A 21,894-nucleotide genomic window follows, 5' to 3' on the forward strand; every position below is an offset into this window, starting at 1 on the left:
GCATTTACTAAAATTCTGTAGGAGAGTTGTTCTCAGTTCTGCCTGGCGAGAGCCTCGTGGATCCCCAGGAATCTCCAAGGCCATAAAATGTAACTAGTCAAAACTGGTTTTAATTTACTGCTTCAGAGATGCAGAATGAAACCCAAGCAAGCAATAGGTGTATATTTTTGGAGCAACTGCAGCCTCACGCTTTTCCAAGGGAAGATTGATAATTAAGGACATTTATTACTGGTAGGACCTTTAACCTTGAATTTAAAAAGAAGAGGACTTTTTTTTTTTTTGATAAGCAAGTTTTTGATGATCTGTACTGTTTTATAGATGAGATTGCTGAGGGTTGTGGCTTCAGGACCAGCATCCATTTTGCTTTGATGCCTGGCTTCACGTGGTCTTCCCTTGGTGGGTTTCTTCTTGGCCCTACGACTTCAGCTTGTATGCTCCCTGTTAAAGGGGCCTTGTTTCATTCTCGTTGAGGTGAAACTACTGTTTCCCTGCTCTCTGTTTCCTCTTGCCTCTTATTCCCTTATTAGCATTAGTCACGAGCTTTAATCTTCTTTATATTAGCTTGTTGTTAGTATTCATTATTTAATTGTATTGTTAGTCTGTCTCCACCATAAGAACCTGCGCTCCCTTAAGGTCTAGCCTCCATGTTTGATGCCCTCATGCAGGTCCTGACCCTTTTGAGACCCTTTGTTAATATTTAAGCAAGGAGGGTATAGTAAGAGGTTTTAAAGGCTAAGCTGTTCATTGAATGTTTATACGCAGAGGCAGAAAGCAGGCCAAAGGGAAGGTTGGTTTGAGGTGTGAACATTGTTATGAAAATACATGTCCACAAATGAAAGAGGTGTATACTTTAATGTGTGTGGTTTTCCAGATATTGTCTGGTAGATAAATAAGATTTGCTTTGGGGGATTTTTAAAATTTTTTAAAGATACAGCAGTCTTTGAATTAGAAGAAGTTTCAGTGCTGGTTCTAGTTGAGTAGAATTGATAAAAATCTCTTAATCATCAGTTCGACTTTAAATACCTGAGGAATTTTTCAACTTTGGAAACATAGGCCATGATCTTGAACTTTTATTTCTAAAAATAATCGTACCTGGCTTTTTTTTTTTTTTAAACCGAGTGTATAGTTGCTAATTGTTTTTTGACTCCTAGCATATCTACGTGTCATTTAGAATGCATGATGTGGAAGTGTCCAGGTCAGCAATAAAAAGCTCCTTCTTGATTCTTAAAACATGTTCCTTTCACATCTGGCCCTTCGGGTGAGGCAGAGCCATACAGTTCTGAATGACCACTGAAGAATGTATAGCTAATGAAGGTCTAGACTTTCAGATTTTTCCACTGGTCTAATTCAATTGCTTGAGATATTTTCTACTATAGATGGCAGAACTTTGAAATCAAAGCAGCTTAAACATGTTATCTTAGCTATAAGGACTGGGTGATTCTCCAGGTCAGTGAGTTGAGTAGCTCAGTGATCTTGTCAGGGACCCAGGTTCTTCTTGGCTGTCCTTAGCATGTTCACTTGGTCTCTTGGTGGTCTAAAGATGAAAGGGAAAGAGGAGAGTGGAAAAGTTGGTTTAAAGCTCAACATTCAGAAAACTAAGATCATGGCATCTGGTCCCATCACTTCATGGGAAATAGATGCGGAAACAGTGGAAACAGTGTCAAACTGTATTTTTTTGGGCTCCAAAATCACTGCAGATGGTGACTGCAGCCATGAAATTAAAAGATGCTTACTCCTAGGAAGGAAAGTTATGACCAACCTAGATAGCATATTCAAAAGGAGAGACATTACTTTGCCAACAAAGGTGCGTCTAGTCAAGGCTATGGTTTTTCCAGTAGTCATGTATGGATGTGAGAGTCGGACTGTGAAGAAAGCTGAGTGCCAAAGAATTGATGCTGTGGTGTTGGAGAAGACTCTTGAGAGTCCCTTGGACTGCAAGGAGATCCAACCAGTCCATCTAAAGGAGATTAGTCCTGGGTGTTCTTTGGAAGGACTGATGCTGAAGCTGAAACTCCAGTACTTTGGCCACCTCATGCGAAGTTGACTCATTGGCAAAGATTCTGATGCCGGGAGGGATTGGGGGCAGGAGGAGAAGGGGATGACAGAGGGTGAGATGGCTGGATGGCATCACCGACTCGATGGACGTAAGTTTGAGTGAACTCTGGGCGTTGGTGATGGACAGGGAGGCCTGGCGTGCTGCGATTCATGGGGTCACAGAGTCGGACACAACTGAGTGACTGAACTGAGCTGAAAGATCCTGGCATCATATCTAGCTGACATGACATGACAGCCTCCAGAGACAGCAGCAAGAGGTAGTCTCCTTGTCTCTCTGTCTTAGTGTAAAAGATGCTTTCCTGGAAGCCCTAGAAGAGACTGTATCTTTATAGTCTTGCTGGACACAAGGAGGTCACACTGCTAACTCAGTTATGGGACCTGAAATGCCCCCTGATTGGCTGGGACCAGTTAGGATCTAGTCACTTTTCTCTGGGGGTGACTAAAACATGGCTTGTCTGTCAAAGAAAAGGTGAGAAAGAAGTGCGCAGACAGTAAGTGGTCACTGCCATTCCCGGTCCATCCTCCCAGATGCCCCCTTCATGGATGTGTCTGTTGCTCTCTGATTATGAACATTTGACAAAATTGGAACAGAGCGATAGTTCTGGTGGAAGGTTCCCACCATCAGGTCAGGTTATCCTCCTGGGAGTTCTGTGATGACAGCTCATCCATCAGTATATTCTCTTTTATGAGAGGAGTGCTGTGCTCACAGGTCATGTGACTCTGACAATACGATTTTCAAATAGCCTTTTAATCCAAATGTGCTAAGTGAGCACGCCTGTTTACCAGCTGAGGTTTTCTGTCTTCCTTGTACTGGAAGATATGTCATTTTGTGCAAACTAGGAAAGGAAGTTGGTTCGAGGAACACTGACTGCAAATCAAACCCATCTTGTCTCTCTCTTGCAATAGAAAATAGAAACAGAACGCAAACTTGTCAGTCATCCTGCGATCTCTGGGAATTTCAAGTTTGCACTACCTTGTTTTTTCCCCTAATTATGTTAATACTTGGAACGTTTAGACTTTCAAATGTTTGACTTTTCTGAAGTCGAGAGAAGGTATCGAGTTTATTTTTACTTTTCCCAGATGTCATTCATTTCTTTGGCATAAAAATCCTTATCTCACAGAATAAGCTTCGGGAAATGTGTTGAATATCAAAGACCAAGCTGGACGTTCAGGAGAACAGGAGTGCGTTTCACTGAAAACATAGTTTTCAACAAACAGTGCCAGTTTGGAAGCCTGTCAGATTGGCCACGTCTTCGCAGGATGCTGTGGAGGTTGAAATCAGCATGCAGGTTTATTCACCTTATTCTTAGAGACAACATTCAGAAACATTACCTGTCGGTTCATCCGACTCTTCTGCTTTTCAGATGAGGAAGCAGAGGCTTATTCCCTAGCGGCTCAGACAATAAAGAACCTGCTTGCAATGCAGGAGACCTGGGTTTGATTGATCCCCTGGAGAAGGGAATGGCAACCCACTCCAGTATCCTTGCCTGGAGAATTTCATGGACAGAGGGAGCCTGGTGGGCTACAGTCCATGGGGTTGCAGAGTCGGACATGGTTAACTTTCACTTTTACTTTTCCACCTCTGTTAATTTTGGAGGATGTGATACTTCCTTATAGCCCCAGAGAACACACAGCTCATGCAGTATTGTATAGTTGAACAGTGTTCTACTTAGATAATGTCGATACTGATTGTAAACGTAGCGATGGGGAGTGGTGGTGATAGTGATGATGAGAATTACAAAAGGCAAAGAGCAGCATCCTAACATTTATCCAGCACTTTCTGTGTACCAGGCAGCAGGCCTGGAGCTCTGCTGACGTGCTCTCACTTCAGCCTCACAATAACCATAATCTTCCCACTGAAAAGAGTAGAGTGTGCAGGTTAAATTAGGCCAGTGTCGCCCAGCCGTATTAGCGCTGGGCTTCCAGGGCACGCTTCCCTCATGCTAGAGCCTGCGTTCTTAATGATGAGGCTTACCGCTGGTCACAGTGCGGAAGGGGGTGGTGGTTTTGACAAGAAGGAAAGGTCCTGAGTGGCATGAGGCATGGTCAGCCCTGGGAAGGACTGGATAACCCAGTGGACATAGGGTACCATTTAGATCGGGTAAAAACTCCAGATTCCTTTTGCCCCACCAGAGGAGGAGCTGGGGAGAGAGGAGATCTTAGCCACAGGTTCAAGCTTTGAAAAGAGAAGTCGGCTACAGGTGCTGGGAGAACTGATGAAATTCGGATGGGCCCGGGGTTGGGATCCTGGCTCCCTGTGACACTCCCTGGATCAAGGTCCTGGGACTGCTGGTGAGAGAAGACCAGATGCTTACGTGAAAGGTGGGCCTGTCCCATGGACTGGTGTCCTCTGGGGAGACAGCAGCTAACGTCTGAAGAGCCCCGCAAGGCATACAGTGGGTTTTACAATTATGAAAAGCTTTTTCCAGGTGGGAAACAAGAATTTTGGGGACTTTAGGTGACAGCCCGAAGTCTGCAGCCCTAGGTCATTCAGCTGGGCTTGTCAAGCCGTGGCTTTGCCATCTTGTACGTAGAGTTATATAGGTTTGGTTCTAGAAGGCCTGGCTCAGGACCTGAGGATGGGAGGCAAGCAAAAGACAGAAGGGTATTGAAAGTAGAGTATCGAAAGAGTCGAGTGAGATTTACAACAGGAGTTGGCAAACCTTTTTATAAAGACAGTTGAATATTTTTGCCCTTGGGGACCTTTGTCAAGACTGCTCCACTCTCCCGTAAGTTGGTGGAAAACTCAGGCACTTAAAAATCTCTTATCTATCATAGAAAATCTACAGAAAATCCGCAGTAGGCAAGCGGTCCTTGCCTTATGTATGATGTCACAGAAAATGGTAGCCTTAAATGTTCAACCTCAGATTCCAAATTGTTAACACAGTCAAATGCAAAAAACAGATAACTTTTTTTAAATACAGGGCTTCAGTCTGTGTAAATGTGATTATAAGAGGCGTGTTCTCTCTGCAAATCTGCTCGGCTTTCTCCTCAACACTTCTTTTGATTTGTCCGATTCTTCCACCATTTTTTTAAAAAATGAGGAAATATAATTTGGCACATTGCAGCCCATGGATAAGTAAGGATCACCCTAAAGCCTGAAAATGTGTTTTCCATTTATAGAAAAAGGGGTCAAGCTGATTTGGAAATGTTGAGAACATACACTTCATTCTTAAGGTGACTTGTAACTGAGATGCGTATCTGGGAGCCTTTGGTAAAGAATTATCTTGCATTCTTTAGAAATTAAAAAGTGAACGAAAGTAAAGACAGTACAAAAATCTGTTCAGTCTGTCTGTTTGAGCTCTGATTTGGGGGGGAAATGCCCATGTGTATCCAGTATGCCCCCAGTCCTGTAAATTTTAGATGCTCTTGCACTAAATGAAGCAGAAGAAGGGACATGGCATGCCTCAGATGAGGCTGACCGTGGTAATCAGGGGTTCATGGGGCTGGAGGATGCTTGTGTTACATGGCTCTCCAAAAGCAAATTGAGGTCTGAGTAATGACATATTTTGTCTGTACTTTACAAGGAATGGAGCCTTTTTGTTTATTTTTTCAAAGAAACTCTGGAAACCATGTCTAATTTCAACCTAATGAAACACCTCCTAACATCAGGGGTTTTTTGGGTCAGTGTTTCAGAAGAATTTCATCCCGTGGTCTTCATGTACCAGAGTGTCCTGTGTTCACATGCACTCCACATTACATCACCTATTAGATTTCTTTTATTAGCTTCACCCTGATAATTGTAATGAAGTTCTCATTGCTAGTTTTTAGATGTTGGACATTAATTTATTAAGTGTCAGCTCCTCCCATGTGCAGTTACAGCGCTAAGAACAGCGGGGATGTCGGTCTGTTTATCCCTGTGAATGTGTGACTCAAAAGGACTCAGGCTTTTCTGTGCTATTTTGGAGATTACAAATCAACTCAGATCAGAAGATGTTCTGTGGCCAAAGTTTATAAATCTCCCAGAGGATGTTGGCAGTGGAGTTTGGCGGGTGGAATATATCTGCCTGAAGTCCAGCATGCTTAGATGGATTCCTAATGAAGAAAAAAACAGAGCTTTTCCAAGAGAGAAGATAATTTGGGTTGCTTCGAGATAGTCACTGTATCAAGTTGTGATTATTTGTTTAAAATCATACCAAGGAATGAGGAAAGAGAACTTTTTCAGAAAGTTTGCTTTTCCAGGAGTGGAGACGCTGGACTTGATGGGTTCAGGCTGGCCTTTCCCAAACATGAGCCTCATCCGTGGTGGGCGAGGATCTGCTCGTAAAGACTGACCCCTGCATCCTTCCCCCTGCCCATCAGGTGGACAGCCGTATTTTTTCAGCACTAGCTCATTTCGGTGTTCCTTCAAAAATGCTGGCATCCTAGCAACTGAGTGGATTAGCCGAGTCAGACGCTGAGAAAGGAATCTTCCATGGTCAGCACCCACGTGTTTAGAACACTCTTGGTGGAGTCTCCATTAGTGAATACAAACAGCACCTGTGGTCCTGGGAGCCCTTGACCCCTGGTGTGTGCCACAGCCTCTCCTTCTGGGAATGCTGAGTCCCAGAGCAGGGACACCCACTCTGTCCTGGTCAGTGGCCAGAAGGACAGCAGCTTGCACTGGACGCAGCAGTTCTGAAGCAGGCAGAGGGTGCAAGGGCCTGTCTAAGTGGGGGTGGGCCCTGATAGTTGAAAGGCAGAAAGCTTTCAGAACTTTTGCCACTTGTTTTAAAACAGCTCTGCACGAGTAGCTGAGCAGATGTCAAAACTAAACATTGTCCTGCTCTCAGATCAGTCAGATCACAGACAAAACATGTATTTTATTCAAGTATCCAGGTGATCAGTGGTAAGTAAAGAGTTTCTTCCCAAAGGTAGGAAAATTGCATAAAGTTTATTTCCTAGGTCCCTTTATTTGGTTGTGTTCTGCTAATCAACAAGTGCACTTATTTTTCAAATGGTTTATGAACTGTTTACATGATTGCTTGTCCTCCTCCCCTTCCCTCTCTTTCTTCATCCAGTTTCTCTCTGATAAGCCTCATGTTCTTGTTGTTATTGTTTAGTTGCTCAGTCCTGTCTGACTCTTTTGCGACCCCTCCAGGCTCCTCTGTCCGTGGGATTTCCCAGGCGAGAATATTGGAGTGGGTTGCCATTTCCTCCTGCAAGGGATCTTCCAGACCCAGGGATCAAACTGACATCTCCTACATGGGCAGATGGATTCTTTACCACTGAATCACCTGGGAAGCCCAAGCTTCATGCAGGTGTAGCAAATAGATTTCAGGGTCCCAAAATGCCAAACCCACTTGATGCGCATGAACCACGATGTTTGCTGGCTGTCTCAGGAGCCAGGAGGCTTTCTGTATTAAAGGATCTGAATCCTGATAATGCAGTGATCCTGCCCATGAGTGAGGCTCAGTCCTGGCAGTACTAACCTGAAATAGCCCTGTTCCAACATTTCTTTCTCTGTGGAATTAATCTTATGGTTAATTAGGGAATTAATCTTATGGACCCCTGTGGTTCCACCAGAGAGGTCAATCTGCCAAAACCTATGCCATCATCTCAGGATGACGAGAAAGGGGCCAGACAAAATTGGCAGATTTTATAAAGGTTTGTTGAAGCACCTTTGAATGAGTAGGTTGAGTATTTCCAGATACGGAGCAAAATGTGTCTGATATGCCATTGAATGGATATGTTTAAGTAGTTTCCCATTTTTTGGTCCCATGTGTTATATACAGTGATACAAGTTTTCTTCTAGAAAGTCTTGTTTGTCTGTTGTTTAGTTGCTAAGGTGTGTCCGGCTCTTTGCCACCCCATGGACTGCAGTACACCAGGCTTCTCTGTCCTTTACCATATCCTGGAGCTTGCTCAAATTCATGTCCATTGAGTGGGTGATGTCATCCAACCATCTCAACCTCTGTCACTCCCTTCTCCTCCTGCCCTCTATCTTTTTCAGCTTCAGAGTCTTTTCCAATGAGTCAGTTCTTTGCATCAGGTGGCCAAAGTATTGGAGTTTCAGCTTTAGCATCAGCCCTTCCAATGAATATTCAGGACTGCTTTCTGTTAGGATGGATTAGTTTGATCTCCTTGCAGTCCAAGGAACTCTTAAGTCTTCTCCAACACCACAATTCAAAAGCATCCATTCTTTGGCACTCAGCTTTCTTTATAGTCCAACTCTCACATCCATATATAACTATTGGAAAAATCGTAGCTTTGTGTAGATGTACCTTTGTTGGCCAAGTAATGTCTCTGCTTTTTAATATGCTGTCTAGGTTGGTCATAGCTTTTCTTCCAAGGACCAAGTGTCTTTTAATTTCATGGCTGCAGTCACCATCTGCAGTGATTTTGGAGCCCCCCAAAATAAAGTCTCTCACTGTTTTCATTGTTTCCCCATCTATTTGCCATGAAGTGATAGGACCAGATGCCATGATCTTAGTTTTTTGAATGTTGAGTCTCAAACCATCTTTTTTACTCTCCTCTTTCACTTTCATCCAGAGGCTCTTTAGTTCATCTTCACTTTCTGCCATAAGGGTGATGTCATCTGCATATCTGAGGTTATTGATATTTCTCCCGGCAATCTTGATTCCAGCTTGTGCTTCATCCAGCCCGGCGTTTCGTATTATGTACTCTGCATATAAGTTAAATAAGCAGGGTGACAGTATTACAGCCTTGTCGTAGTCCTTTCCCAATTTGGAACCAGCAGTATATTACTACTGCTAAGTAATAGGAACCTTGTGACAATCAGATTAGGAGGATATGTGTAAATTGCCAAGTGTAGCACTTGGCAGTTGAAAGAAGTTCTCTTGAGGTTTAAGGGAAAGGTTTATAAGGCTTTGAGGAACCAGATTTTACCAGAAGGATTTCATCTTTCTTGGATGAAAGCCGTGTTGATATCTCAGCGTGTTGGTTACCTTGAGAATAGGCACTTTCTGGTACAGCAGACTCTGGGGAGATGTCTTGTGCAGAGAGAAGGTTTGACATTAGCCATTCTATTCAGATCATGTTAGGGACGGTCGCCAGGGCTGCTGCTGCCCTTGACAGAACATATTATCTGGGGCTTGTAAATGAACTATGTGCTCACACAGGTCCTCTGTATATATAAATTTTGATTCTTAGGGAGAACTGAAATAATATTGTGTCAGGATATTTTCTAGTTGTTTAGGTTTTGTCTTGTATTTAATTGCATGCACACTGAACCTGCATTGTAGCCTTGGCTGGACTTCAGATATCCACCCACCACTGCTGGTTTTTCTGTGATCTAAATTGTTTCTTATTTAATATTTTTATTTCACTCTTCTAAATTCACTCTTTTAAATTCACTCTTCTAAAATGTGAATTTATTTTAAAAAGAAACATCTTCCTCGCATGAGTGGAAAACTACCCTTGCAGTAAATGTTATATATAGTGGAATTGAAAGGGAGTCCTCTATTATGAGCTTCTTCCAGAAAACCAGTTAATTCCCACAAGTACTGCCCCCAGTTAGACCAACTGAAAGCAGCACTTGACAAAAAATTGTCTGGAATTAGTCAACAGAAAATGCATAATCTTACATCAGGATAATGCAAGACCATGTCTGTCTTTGGTGATCAGGCAAAAATTATTACAGCTTGGCTAAGAGGTTCTGATTCATCTGCTGTATCCACCAGCCATCGCACCTTCAGATTTCCATGTATTTCAGTCTCTACAAAATTCTCTTACTGGAAAAAAATTCAATTCCCTGTAAGACTGTAGAACAAAATGGTGAGTACATTGTTCAATGAAGTTCTTGGTGAAAATGAAAAATGTGTCTTTTAGTTTTTGCTGAAAAACCAAAGGAACTTCTTAGGATAAAGCTGGCCTTTGATATGATTGGTGGTGGTCCATTTCACTTGCCCCACAACCTCCCATTCCACATTATGTTACAGTGTCCATTTCACATCCCCATCACGATTTGTTTTTAAAAATGGAACATTTTCTTTACATTCAAATAGAGAATCACATGGAGAAGGAAATGGCAACCCACTCCAGTGTTCTTGCCTGGAGAATCCCAGGGATGGGGGAGCCTGGTGGGCTGCGGTCTATGGGGTCGCACAGAGTTGGACACGACTAAAGCGACTTAGCAGCAGCAGCAGCAGCAGAGAATACAGTGAAGAAGGGTGTTTTTTTTTTTGCTTAGCATACATGGAACCCAAACATCAAAGCAATTAACATAATTAAGATGGCACACGTAATTTTCAGGGCTTGATTTGGATATTTTGAGTGCATCAGCCATCTCCCGCATGGTATAACTCTCATTATTCTGAATTAATATTGTGATTTGATCACTGTCAGCTGGTCTGCCCACCTGTGGAGCATCATCCAGCACAAAATCTCCAGCATGAAACTTCACAAACTACTTTTTAACACATTTGATCAATCACAGCACCGTCTCCATATACTGTACAAATCTTATTTTGCATTTCTGTTGGACTTTTACCTTTCTTGAAGTAATAAACTATAGTATGCCAGAAATGTTGCTTTTTCCCTTCCATCTTCAATATTATAATGGCTACACAAAAATTCACCAATTTTGATAAGGTTTTTTATTTTTTTAATACACAATGACATGACAGGCTAACAAAATTGTCTCGAATGAAGTTAAAAACAACGAAATGCTACTAGAGCCATCTGATGGAAAAAAGGTTTTGGCCAAGCCATCGAATGTGTTTCAATGAGCAGGGGAAACAGTGTCTTAGAATCAGCGGAAAACACCAAGTTTAAGGCCCGCAACCCTGGTGCAAGAGGAAATTAACAAGTGGGTGAGAGAGATATTTAAGATGTGATGGCACCAATCAGAGAGGAGTTTCTCCTTAATGTGAACTCCTTAGACAAGTTCTGAGGGGTTTTGTTTGGATTCCTGCATCAACATATTTTGTAGATTCAGTTCAGTTGCTCAGTCGTGTCCAACTCTTTGCGATCCCATGAATCGCAGCATGCCGGGCCTCCCTGTCCATCACCAACTCCCAGAGTTCACTCAGACTCACGTCCATGGAGTCAGTGATGCTATCCAGCCATCTCATCCTCTGTCGTCCCCTTCTCCTCCTGCCCCCAATCCCTCCCAGCATCAGAGTCTTTCCCAATGAGTTCTGAGGGTTTTTGTTTGGATTCCTGCGTCAACATATTTTGTAGATTAGACCCCATTTAATGGCATCACCTAATCTTTTATTAACACCATTATCATTAGGGGTTCCCATTTTTTCCTTTTCTGGAAACAAAGTTCAAGGCATTTTTTGGCAGCAACTGCACTTCTAAGAAACACAGATTTGAGCAACTCTTCCTTGGTTAGGCCTTCAGTTTGGGAAGGACATTGTCGACCAGGCAGAATGGAATGAATCCAAACCCACTCAAAGATGTTAGGCAGGAACTGCCGTGCACCAACCCTGGCTCGTTGAGGCTGCCTGGTAGTCCTGACTGCTGAGTGTCCCTGGGCAGTTCTGGAGGGGAGGAGTCCAGTTTTATCTCTGCTGCAGCGTTATTCTAAGCCTGGTGCCGTGCGTACAGCAGACTCCATGATGAGTTGTTGGGCAGACTTGGAGCATCTGGCAGCTTGCTGAGAGGGCAGTCCCATGTCCTTGGAAGCTTCTGGACTCCTCTTTCAGAAGCTCCCACAGATCTCAGGTGTTCCTGGCTGTGGCAGCAGTGATGGGATGGAAAGGCTCACGAGAGTGCGTGATGTAAGAGTTTATTGTGACACTGATGCAGATTATTTAGGTCATTAAAATTATAGCCCACCCCTCCTTGCCCTCTGCATGGACAAGCGTCTTAGGATGAAGTCTCTCCAGGCTAGAACCACGTGCTTCTCTCCTCACCTTATCAGTCCTCGGGTCACAGCCCCTGACCAGGAGGGAGGCTGGATGCCAGAAGGAGAAGCAAGGAGAGTTGGCGTGTTCACACTCGGGGCCTGCGTACTGGGTGTGCCTTGGACCCAGCAGGGGCCAGTGAGGGATGAAGCATGTCAGTGTTGCTTCCTTTTCTGTTTCGATTGACCAGATACTCTAAGCTTATGATAATTTGGGGGGTGGGAACTGGGGAGGAGAGTTATTATATGTTGGAATAAAAAAATTTAGTTTTCAAAATAATGGTATTTTTGAACCATACTGTGATATTTGTATCTTATAAAAGACCTCTCATTGTGCAAAAATCAGGATATTTAACCTAATATTTAGCACTTAAATGATTTGCCTGCTAGCTTTCCAGATATGTTCCTGGAGCCTTTTGGAATTGGTTGCTTGTTTTTTCAGATGCCCAGGGAGCTTTACTTGTCTATACACAGCTAGGCATGGATTTTATTTTTATTATATAAAAATAATGGTTACATTACAGAGGGTTATTTTTGGAAACAGTATTTCTGTATTTGAGTTCTTTAGTCCTAAAGACAGAAAGTACCTATTAAAGATGTAAAACTTCTTTTTGAAATTATGAAAGTGAAATATTTTCGTTTTATAGAACATATGGGAAACTATATGGCGGAGTGAGAGCCCACCAAGCAGCGATCACCACGGCTGATATTTTGGTGTTTCTTCTGCCCAGGTGGCTCAGACCATAAAGGATCTATCTACTCTTTTATTTTTATACAAAGAAAAAAACATTTTAAACCACCTAACTGTGAATTTTCTTAAATTTGCTTCTCTCCTTGTGTGTAAGACACAAGTTGAACTAAATGGTATTTATGTTCTGAAACTCACTGCTTATGGAGGTTATTCAAAAGATTTGAAATGGTGTTTTAAGACTTTATTAAATTGCCTGCCTTTTTGAAATCGTTATGACCGTATATAGTCTTTCATATCTTTAAATATTCTTTAGCAGTGTTCATATTTAGACATAAGATATGACCTTTAAATGTTAAATGAAAGAAAATAGCCAAAGAGATTGATGAAAAATGCTGAGGTACATTCCAACATAATAATTTGTAATTTGTAATTACTTTTATTTACACCCACTAGTTTGGTTGCATAGTTTTTAATATGAGGCCTTAGATTTTATATGGGTCATTACTGACCTAAATTAAGGATAAAAAATAACCATACACTCAGTTTTATTACCACCCCAAGGACAAAGGACTCAAATCGAAAGATGAGAAATCGTCACAGAAATCCAGCTTTCCAAGTTAAAACTAGTGATCAGTTTCCAAGCAGAGAGACTTCAGATTTTATTAACTTGAAGCAGCTGTTGTCTTTAATACGCTACTTTCTTTTTTTTTCCCGGAAATGGAAAAGGTCTTATAAAGAATACTTGCGTTGTTTCTTTTTGAAAGCAGCTGGCTTCCCATCCTTGAGTTGTTTGTGAGTTCAGAAACCCCAGGCTGTGGATATTTTCCTCCTGAAGGAGCTGGGGGAGGGAGGAAACAGAACAGGCTTCCACCATCCTATTCTTATTCCACAATTCTTATTCTGCCTACACCAGCCCTGCTGCGGTGTGTCTCACCCTTATCAACTCGGCCCCAGGGACTCAGAGGGCTTCCCAGGTGGTGTGCTGGTAAAGAATCCACCTGCCAGTGCAGGAGACACAAGAGACGCAGGTTCAATCCCTGGGTCGGGAAGATTCCCTGGAGGGGAGGGTATGGCAACCGACTCCAGTATTGTTGCCTGGGAAATCCCATGGACAGAGGAGCCTGGTGGACTACAGTTCACAGGATCACAGAGAGTCAGACACGCCTGGGTGACAGAGTATGCACACACAGGGGACTGAGAACGTGAGGAGCGGGATGAGAGCAACCTCATCCCACAGGCACTCAGAGGGGAAGGCAGGGAGGCGGCCGAATCCTAGGGGCAGAGCAGGGCAGAGGGAGCCGTCCTCGCTCAGGTACCCTTCACTCAGGCTCACGGTGGAATTCCTTTCCTGGCACTTGAATCACTGCCCGTAGCAGCTTCCATAGCGACAAGTGGGGGAGACCCTCAGAGCTGGAAGTCCCCCCGTTCCTGCACTGCTTCCGCAAACCTGCCCTGTGATCTCAGTGTCCTTTGGAAAGCTGCTCACATCTAATTTCTTCAGGGTTGCCTTTGATCCCTGGCATGAAGTCACCTCCAAACATAGTCTGTAGTTGCTGTGTATTAGGATTATTTGATTAATGTCCTGCTCACTCTGTTTTGTACACCGTTTTGTCCTCAGCACCAGGCCCTACCTAAATATTCACTGAAGGAGTAAAAAGACTTTTTGGAACAGTATTTTACCTCTCTTTAGTTAATCTAAATATCTAAAATCTCTTAATGAAAATATTTATGTAAATTTCGATAGCTCTTTTTGGTGGCATAGTATTATGTTGGGCTTCCCTCGTGGCTCAAACAGTAAAGAATCGCCTGCAAAGCAGGAGACCTGGGTTCAACCCCTGGGTTGGGAAGATCCCCTGGAGAAGGGAATGGCTGCCCACTCAAGTATTCTGACCTGGAGAATTCCACAGACTGTATGGGGTTGCAAGAGTCGAATGCAACTCTTTACATTTGCCAATAGGAAAAGGACAAAATTATGTGTGCCTTGTATTAGGTATTTACTGTATTTTAATATAACTTTATATTATTATAAAATAATGCTATGTTATTCTATGTAAGTTTTATATTATTTAGTGCCTGAAATTGTTTTTGGCAAGGTCCTACCTTTTAATTCAAATTGTTTTAAGTGAGAAATAGAGATTACGAATGATTATTGCTTATTATATTTGAGATTTCCTTGTGTTTAAGCCATTCTATAAATTTCAAAGTGTAGAGAGTGCATTTCTAGTAATTATGCCCTTTTTAAGATGAGGATTTTGAAAGTTGAAAGAATTTCTCAAATCAGTGATGGATTCGGGAAAGAAAATTGAGCAATGGGGGAATTTTCCAGAATTTTCTCTCTTGATTCCTTAGAAGGTTTTGTAATCATTGTCTTTTCAGAATCACTTTGCCATCTTCAGTGATTGGCACAGCACCCTGAATGTGTTAAGTACGGGGTATTTGTTTGAATGTATGTGTGTGTTTACTTATGCATAAGGACACAAAAGGAGAAGGCAATGGCTCCCCACTCCAGTACCCTTGCCTGGAAAATCCCATGGACGGAAGAGCCTGGTGGGCTGCAGTCCATAGGGTTGTGAACAGTCGGACACGACTGAGCAACTTCACTTTCACTTTTCACTTTCATGCATTGGAGAGAGGAAGTGGCAACCCACTCCAGCGTTCTTGCCTGGAGAATCCCAGGGACAGGGGAGCCTGGTGGGCTTCCATCTGTGGGGTCGCACAGAGTTGGACACGACTGAAGCGACTTAGCAGCAGCAGCAAGGATGCAAAAGGGCTTCCCTGATGGTGCAGATGTGAACAATCTGCCTGCAATGAGGGAGACCTGGGTTTGCTCCCTGGGTTGGATTTGATCCCTGGGCTGGGAAGATCCATGAAGAAGGGAATGGCATACTCAACTCCAGTATTCTGGCCTGGAGAATTCCATGGACAGAACTGAGCGACTCTCATATATCATTTATAAGGACATAAAAGAAAGAGATCCAGCTGGAAACAGTCTTGTGTTTAAAACGGTTCTTTTAAATTTATACATTTTAAACAATAGTTGCTTTAAATTCAGAAATAGAGAATTTCTGAATTTAAAGTCACCATCAGCCTCTCCGTGTCCTCTCTCCATATCCCAGATTTTGTTCTTTTCGAAGTTGCCCTTTCTCTAGCCTGTAAATTCACTGTGCATATCTTGTCAGTTTTATCTTTCCAGAGTTGAGGACTTTGAGACGTGGCATTGATTCAGACTCAAGTTATGTGGAATGGGAGGTCATCATGCTGGAGTGGGCCTGAAGACAAGCCTTATTTTTCATAACGAAAAGGAAAGCCAGGGAGAACAATCATTTTTACAAAATGTCAGTGGGAAAGTTTTAATTACTTAAGAGAATTGAGCTGTTTCTAAACATCCTGGACTGTAGGAATCTCTGCAAATTAGGGTTCTCCCTATGGGTTTGTGGATTCAGAGTTTGGCTCTGCCTTTTGATAACCACTGCAGCTGTTTTGTTTTATTGTTTTACTCTGAGAACAAACGTGCTCCTTCTGAGAGTGTCTCCAATGCCTCATACTTAAAATTTTGCTTTCTTGTCCCAAGGGACATGGCTAGGTTTTAGTAACTAGTCCTTGTTCTAGGGGAATAAAGAAGTGGCTCTAAAATGGTCCTTTAGAATGTCAGTGGCATAATCATCTTCCTTGAAAGAAAAAAAAATTGCTGGCTGTGATCCAAAAAATTACAACACTTTGGCTATAAATCCCTAATTGCCTCTAAAAAGTAAAACAGACATGTTTAATTTTTCTATCCCTTGTGCAGCTTATCTTCTCTGTCTGGTGATTAAGGCAGGCGACAGCCAGTCAGGCTTGTTGGAATCTGGTTCTTTCTCTGCAACGGAGGGCTTTGGCCCAGGCCTCACAATGTGCTTGGCCCTGCTAAATGCATCAGCATAGAAAACTGTTCTCCCTACTACACTGGGGTCTGCAAAGACTCATTCTGCTAAGAAATTACTAAGATGTTTGTGCGACACTCATTGTCACTGCATTGTCAGAATTAATGTGTATTGATGAGAATTCTGGAATCTAGCTTATTTCTGTTACTTTATATCTTGAAGGCCTTTCCAGGCTAGAATATATGGAATTGGCCTCCAGTTTTATAAACTGTCTCATGGTACTCCATGGGTGGCCATTTCCCTCTGAATGTACATTAAGGTTGTTTCTAACTGTTCCCTGCTACACACAGTGCTATAGACTGTGCTTATATGAATGATGGTGATGATGACAACAATAACAACGATAATAAGCAGACACTTAGCAAGTACTTAACTATGTGCCCAGCATTACTTTTATCATTGGAATGTGTGTTTGTGGCTATGTGTGTGTGCTAATCCTCACATCAGCCCTGTGAGATAAGTATTCATAATTTCTCCATTTTATATTTGAGTGAAATTAACCTTGACCAAAGTAATAAAGCTAGTAAGTTTCCTAACTGGGATTTGATCCAAATAGAACTTTGTTATTTAGGGGCTAAGTCATATCCAACTCTTTTGCCGGACATGGACTGTAGCCTGCTGGACTTTCCTGCCCATGGGATTTCCCAGGCAAGAATACTGGAGTGGGTTGCCATTTCTTTTTGCAGGGGATCTTTCCAACCCAGGGATCCAACTCAACATCTTTTGCATTGGCAGGCAGATTCTTTGCTGCTGAGCCTCCAAGGAAGCACAAATAGAGTCTTATAGGTATATAAGTCCATTAAAATGCATATTCCTCTTTCCTGGTTCTTTCTCCTGCCTGAAATAGTCCCTATTACTCAGACACAGACTTTGATCCTCTCTTTCTCATCTCAGAACTACATAAAATCTTCATTGAGCAGCGCTGTGCTGATTAACACCTGGGTTTCTGGGCTTCATTTGCCTCTGCCTTGCATCTCCAGCTGCCAGGGAGACATTTGCATACAGTTGTAGGGTTCTTTTTCTGCACCCCCATTCTTTCTTATTGTTCCCTTATACCGCTTATATAGACTCTGGTCAGGATGAGTGTCTTGATCATGTGTATGCCATGTGTATTTCAGCATCTCTCCTCATTCCTGTCCATGCCCATTTCATATCCTCCCAGTCCGTTTCCAGAACTGAAAAAAAATGTTTTTTTCAGACTCTTCTGTGTCATTTTTGCCAACCAGCCACTCCAGCCTGTATTGTTGGTCCCCATCGTATGTTCTGAAATCATATACTGGAAAGCTTCAGGATACAAACCATGTAATCAGAGGGCTTAGATTCAAGTACTGACTCTGATGACCTTTAGCTTCTTCAAGGATCAAGTGGGGATAATACTTCTTACTTCGGTCATGAAGAATAAGTGAGATAATGTTTTAAAGAATGCTAATTATCTTTTTACTACGATTTACATTCTCAAAATGTTTTCCTCTCTTTGTATCCTCTACCTGTGCCCTTCATTATCCACTTGACTTGTTAGTTTTACCTCTTTAGATTACTGGGGCTGGGGTCACCTGATCCCTTTCTGTCTACCAGAGAGTCAGCGCACAGTGGAGAGCAGTCAGTAGACCTGGCTTGTTACTGAGTGCTGCAGGGCTGAGAATGCGTGAGTCACTGTGCTGGGCAACTCTGCTCTGGACAACTGTGCTCTGTTTATCCAAGGATAGAAACGTTTACCTTAATTCTGAAGAGCTGTTTCCAAATACCATATCTGAGTCTCTGCAAACTCCAAACAGTTGATCTGTCATACTTCTCCTATGCAGTGGCAGCTGTGTTCTCTGGGCAAATATTCCACAGGCAGACAGCTAGATGGATCCAGTTAAAATTCACACAAATAGTGATGTCTCAGCAGTAATTTTTCATGTAATCTTTGTCTTAGTTTCTGCAGAATCTAGTTGATAAAAAATGATTTGTCCCTTTGAAAGCTATCATGGATGGACACACAGAGACCCATACACACTCACAGAAATCTGCTTTTTATAATAGTTCATACTTTGAGAAAAAAAATACCCTAATTTTCTAGAGTCACGAAGAATAAATGAGATAATTGTGTGATTTCCTCAGTAAACCTGCTGTCTAAATATGATTATGTGTGTGTTCGGTCAGTCAGTTGTGTCTGACTCTTTGTGACCGCATGGACCATAGCCCACCAGGCTCCTCTGTCCATGGGATTTTCTGTGCAAGGATACTGGCAACTGGAGTTGCCATTTCCTTCTCCATGGGATCTTCCCGACCCAGGGGTTAAACCTGTGTCTCCTGCATTGGCAGGCAGATTCTGTTCCGGGAGTTGGTGATGGACAGGGAGGCCTGGCATGCTGCAGGCCATGGGGTCGGACAAAGAGTCGGACACAACTGAGCAACTGAACTAACGCACTGACCAGGAAAGCCCCTAGATATGATTAGTCTCCAATTAAAGTTGCTAAGATACTGTTCAGGTACAGTGGTGGGGGGGTGGGGATAGTTTTGAGTGGTAAGCAATTGGGTAAATAGTACCTAATCACAAGCATAGTAGTGATTATTTATATAGCACTTCTACATCCAGGGACTCTGCTATGGTTTGTAGCTTTCCCTGTTCCTTTATTGTCTCAAATCCAAGAAGCAGTGTTGAAATTAGGACACCAAGGTCCAAAGAAGAGAGTGACTTCTGGGGACAGAAGAAGGGGGCTTGCGAAGGAAGTTGGAAAGTGAATGTGCTCCAGGGAGCTGGCATGTTTTCCTTTGCAGAAATTGTCTCTGAAGTGAAGTAGAGGGGACCATCCACAAAGAAGGAGTGGCAGTGAAGGGACCTGGAAGACCACAGGCATCAGAGTCACTCAGACATGGACAGGTATTTCAGCTTAGCTGCCTCTTAGTAACTAGCCTTAAGCAAGTTCCTAACCCTGTCTGGGCCTTGGAGTTTTCACTGGTCCATCAAGGGAAACATAATGGCCATAGTGATGCTGTGAAAAATAAATCAAATAATGTTTAGCAAAGGGCTTCCCAGGTGGCTCAGTGGCAAAGAACCTGCCTGCCAATGGCAGAGACATGGGTTTGATCCCTGGGTGGGGAAGATCCCCTGGAGAATGGAATCACAATGCACTCCAGTATTCTTGCCTGGAGAATTCCATGGACAAAGGACCCCGGCGGGTTACAGTCCATGGGGTCACAAAGAGTCAAACACGACTTAGCAACTAAAAAACAACATATAACAAAAGGATTATTAGTCTGCTACTTAAAGGTTGTAGCGCCCATATGTTTCTTTACCATTTTCAAGATTTTATCAGTAGGCTTCTAATATTAGAATTAGGAAAAATAATTGTGTAGGTTTAAGTGTAGCCAAAGGAACACAGAACAACTGTAAGAACAACTTTAACTGTTACTTGCACTCAATGTAGATCATGATTTTTTCCATTTTTGCTTTCTTTGCCTCCTTCTTTCTTCCCTTCCTCCTCTCCTCGTTTTTTCTTTCTGTTCTGAAGTGTGCGTCAATATCCATCTCTAAAAATACATTTACATTTCCTTACCTAGCCAAACTAGAAGTGACAAAATTAAACCTAAACTGAAAATTGGCAGTACTGGAGCTTTGGAAAATAGTTTAAAACATAATTTCTGTGTAGTTTATGAGTTGGTATTCTTTTTTTTTTTTTTTTTGCGAGAGTGATCAAATCTAAGGATTTCATGCATGCTTTTTCATTTTGCTTGCCTTCCTTAAGTTTATTTTTCAGAATATATTATACTCAAGATTTAAACATACTCAAGTTCTGTGAAAAATGAGTAAAACAGTGATGTGGGCATGTTCTAATAGTTGTTGACATTTTACCATAAAGCCTTGAAAGTTTTTTAAGGGGTAAATACTGTGGAGGAAGACATCATCCAATTTTCAGCTTCAAGCAATCCCATCCTCTTCGTTCCCACATATATACGGACTCCTGTAAAGTTGGTGTCTGACTTTGCTATCTCTATGCATTTTGAAAGACTATTTTTGGAATTAAGAAAGGTGTTTTCCTAGATGAAGAATCAGATAGGAAATACAGAGTCCTTTATTCCATACAGTAACCCACCAGTGGGTAATATTATCCCCATTTACAGATGGGGAGCTTCCCTGGTGGCTCAGCGGTAAAGTATCTGCCTGCAGTGCAGGAGACTCAGGAGACAAGGGTTCAATCCCTGGGCCAGGAAGATCCCGTGGAGAAGTCAACTCACTCCAGTATTCTTGCCTGGAGAATCCCATGGACAGAGGAGCCTGGGAGGCTATAGTCCTTGGGATCGCAAAGAGTCAGATACGAGTGAACAACTGAACTACCACCACCATTTACAGATGCAGAAACTGAGGCTTCAAATCAGAAGAATGTTTACTGAGGTTACACAGCCTGTAAGCGGAGCAGCCAGTGGGCCCTGTTGGTCTGTCTTCAGAATCTGTGTTCCAAGTACAGCGCTTCACTGTTTCTCTTCCTTGTGAACTGTCACGTTGCAGTGAACGTGAACTATACTGCAACCTAAACCGAAGAGAGTAAAGTGGCCAAGTTTACAATCAGCATCCTGTGAACAAAGGGTATATTTACTGGAGTTGGATATTCAGTCTGGAACTAGGGGCTTCAGTAAAGAGAACTATTGGGGAACAAGGGAAAGGAGCTACTATGCACAAATATACACTTGAATCTATTTCTAAAGAATTTGAAGACAAAAACTTCACCCTGTAGAGTAGGGCTTCCCAAGCATGATGTCTCTCTCTCTTTTTTAATTTATTTAATTGGAGGCTAATCAATTACAGTGTTGTGGTGGTTTTTGCATACATTGACATGAATCAGCCATGAGTATACATGTGATGTCTCTTGAAAGGAGTGTAAAGTGATGTGACCATCACAGTTGACACATGAGGAAGCCAAATCAGACCAGCGTGCTGCTTTCCTGCGTCGTGATGGGCGTGGGTCATGTTTCAGAAGCCGCACACGAGCACGTGCCACCTGTCAGGAGGTGCTGTGGGAGGCCGGTCTGCCCTCAGTCAGTTGTCTGAGGCTCAGAGGCCGAACCAGTTGCTTCTGAAAGGGTGGCTGCTGGAAACCCTGCACACACAATGCTGCTTCCATCAGATGACACGGAGTGGCTTCCATCTCCATGTCATCTCCTTTCACTTGAACTGCAGGGAATGACTTCACTGTTGATTATTGTAAACATCAACTAGGATGATGACAGATGCAGAAAGATAAACCATGGCTCCCTGAGAGCATCCAGAACTCTATGCTGTTGAGCCTCAGCTAGTTTTCTTGCTGGTACTCTCATTATAAACACTAAAAAGAACATTCTGGAACATTCTGCTTCTGCAGGGCAAGGAACAGTTTGGAGCATCGCTGTCCACCTGACCCCTGTCTCAAGGAATCTGCTGATTTCTAAAGCAGACTCAGAGGCTGATGTTACTA

The 21,894-nt window shown here is 42.7% G+C and overlaps 1 protein-coding gene across 4 annotated transcripts in view; it reads left to right on the forward strand.

Annotated features, from left to right (window-relative positions):
* The window catches only part of PDZRN3 (PDZ domain containing ring finger 3), a 268,425-nt gene that overhangs the window by 62,500 nt on the left and 184,031 nt on the right, over nt 1–21,894 (forward strand). Inside the window, exon 1 of one of the 4 annotated variants that reach the window (XM_042235955.2) lies at nt 1–21,894. This exon is cut by the window's right edge and continues 123,455 nt beyond it. The exons of 2 other annotated variants lie outside the window; for them this stretch is intronic. The gene's annotated coding sequence lies outside the window, so the exon portion shown is untranslated. One more of the 4 variants, XM_027958161.2, reaches the window with a different exon arrangement.

The sequence above is a fragment of the Ovis aries genome, chromosome 19 (genome assembly GCF_016772045.2).
Source record: "Ovis aries strain OAR_USU_Benz2616 breed Rambouillet chromosome 19, ARS-UI_Ramb_v3.0, whole genome shotgun sequence".
Lineage (NCBI taxonomy): Eukaryota > Metazoa > Chordata > Mammalia > Artiodactyla > Bovidae > Ovis > Ovis aries.